At 51.6% G+C, this 2,500-nt stretch overlaps 1 protein-coding gene across 1 annotated transcript in view; it reads left to right on the forward strand.

Annotated features, from left to right (window-relative positions):
* LOC125037020 (carbohydrate sulfotransferase 1-like) overlaps nt 1–2,500 on the forward strand; it is a 24,484-nt gene that overhangs the window by 4,828 nt on the left and 17,156 nt on the right. The gene's annotated exons all lie outside the window — the stretch shown is intronic.

Genomic DNA, 2,500 nt, shown 5'->3' on the forward strand with positions numbered 1-2,500 from the left:
TGAGGGCGGACACGACCACTGTTCTTCACTCCACTTTCCCTCCCATCTTCTCAAGATGTTCACAGCATCTTCTCTCAACCCTAAATCTACCCTCTCCTTCCCAGTCAGATTCCTTTTCTAGCCTAAATCCAGATACTACAAGCTCTGCCACTTCCCTGATGCCTACCCCTCCTTCTCACTCTACCTATCACACTAAACAATCTAAACGTACCACCCCACCGTTTTTTCTGCTCTTCGGACATCTATCCCCTCTTTTCCTCCTCACAAGAAAACCTTTATTTCTCAGACCTCCCCACCCAATCCCCAGAAACTCTTGGAGGTATCCAAAGCTTCCTAAACAAGACCCAATAAAACGCTTTACTTTCTCATCACCCTCCAATCACCTTATTCCTATTCGCTTTACATTCAAAGTGTCTGCCGATATCCATCCTCCTCTTCCTCAAGTTCCCCCTATCCCTATTCCTCCCACTCTCTCCTATGTCATAACAATGTCCTCCTGATCCCCCCCTGACATTCTTCTTGATATTTCACCATCTTCCCTTGTTCCCTTATCTCATTCTCTGGATTATTCTCTTACTTCTCCAACTACCATTACTCCCCGCACTATATTACCCGTTGATTGTTTTATAATGGCTATATTGCAATTTCCTCATACAGTATTACTCTTCCTTCCTAAGCCACATAGATACTCTCCATTTGATGCAATCGCCCTATACCCTCATCCGCTTCCCCTTTTACAAACACAACCGTACTGCGTTTGCTCTCCCCTCTTTACCCTTTCCACTACCATACTATCCTACAGCGCTCAGCAACCTTTGACATCTAAGACATTTTGTCCAAATCGTTTACTCATTTTTACTTTTTTCGCCACAATACTTTATCATTCATTTGTTTTGACCATGACCCATTTTGGGATTTCACAAACATCGCCTTATAAACCAAAAAACTTCCTTACCCGGAAGCTCCGTCCTCAATCCCCACCCCGGCCTTTTACTATATTTTGAATACGCCGCTAATGACCTTAGATGTTGACGCGGCAAAAAATCAATAAGAGAGAGGGAAAAAGAGAAAGAGAGATAAAGAGAGAGAGATGGGAGAGTAGAGGGATGGGGAGAGAGAAAGAGGAGGAGAGAGAGGGGGGTTAAAGCGGGAGAGATAGTGTGGAAATGCGAAAATGATTGTTAAAGAAAGAAATTGGAGACCGAAAGAGTGAGAAAAAGGAGGAGTGAAAAGAGAATAAGAAGGGAAGGTGTACATAGTGAAAAAGAGAGAGAAAGGAATAGAGGGGACGAGAGGTAGAAGAGGAGAAAAGGGAAATGTTGTGTGGTAGAGCGAGGGCGAGAGAGAAAAGGGAGATAGAGTAAAAGAAGTAGGGGAAGAAGGTAGAGCCAGGGAATGCGTTTGAGCTGGGAAGTGGGAAGGAGGGGGGTGGGGGTACAGAGAGACAGTGAGACGGTAACAGAGACGGAGATAGTGATGACTGAGATTCAGAAAGTGGAGACGGTGAAGCAGAGAGGGACGGGGACAGAGACGTCACGAACACAATGACTGAAACGGATATGGTAAAGTAGATGGAGACGGAGAGAGTAACAGAGACGGTCATGATGACGGAGACGATGAAGCAAACGGTAACGGTAAAAGAGAGAACGACCGTAACAATGGCGTTGACGGAGACGATGCCCTTTCCTTTTCCCTTTCCTTTCCTCCCCACCCTCTTCTTCCTCCTCCTCTTCCTTCTCGTCCTCCTCCTCTTCCCTTTCTCCTGCCCCTTTTCTTTCCCCTTTCCCTTCTTCCGCTCCTTTTCCTCCTCCTCTTCCTTCTTCTCTTCCTCCAGCCTCCCCCCCCCTCCCCCGCCCCCATCCCCCTCCCCCTCCCCTCCCCCCTCCTCCCCCCTCCCCCTCCCCCTCCCCTCCCCCTCCTCCTCCCCTCCTCCCCCTCCTCCTCCTCCTCCCCTCCTCCTCTCCTCCTCCTCTTCCTCCCCCTCTCCTCCTCCCCCCCTCCTCCTCCCCTCCCCCTCCCCTCCTCCCCCTCTCCTTTCCTCCCCTTCCTCCTCCTCCCCTTCTCCTCCCCTCCTCCTTTTTCCCCCGTTCCTTCCTTTTTTTTTCCCTCCCTTTCCTTCCCTTCCCCCCTCCCCCTCCCCCACCCCTCCCCTCTCACCCACCCTTCCCCTCTCCCCCACACCCCCTCCCCCTCTCCCCACCCCCTCCCCTCTCCCCACCCCTCCCCTCTCCCCCTCCCCTCTCCCCCTCCCCCTCCCCTCCCCTCTCCCCCTCCCCCTCCCCTCTCCCCCTCCCCCTCCCCTCTCCCCCACCCTCTCCCCTCTCCCCCTCCCCCTCCCCTCTCCCCCTCCCCCTCCCCTCTCCTCAGCTCCTTTCCTTTTCCTCTCCCTTCCTCCTCCTCCCTCCTTAAGATTAATGAAAGTACCCGGTCTACACAGCATCCGAATGTATGAAAACATTTGTAAAATATTTAAACCCAATAAACGCCCTCAACTGCCGCT

The sequence above is a fragment of the Penaeus chinensis genome, chromosome 1 (genome assembly GCF_019202785.1).
Source record: "Penaeus chinensis breed Huanghai No. 1 chromosome 1, ASM1920278v2, whole genome shotgun sequence".
Lineage (NCBI taxonomy): Eukaryota > Metazoa > Arthropoda > Malacostraca > Decapoda > Penaeidae > Penaeus > Penaeus chinensis.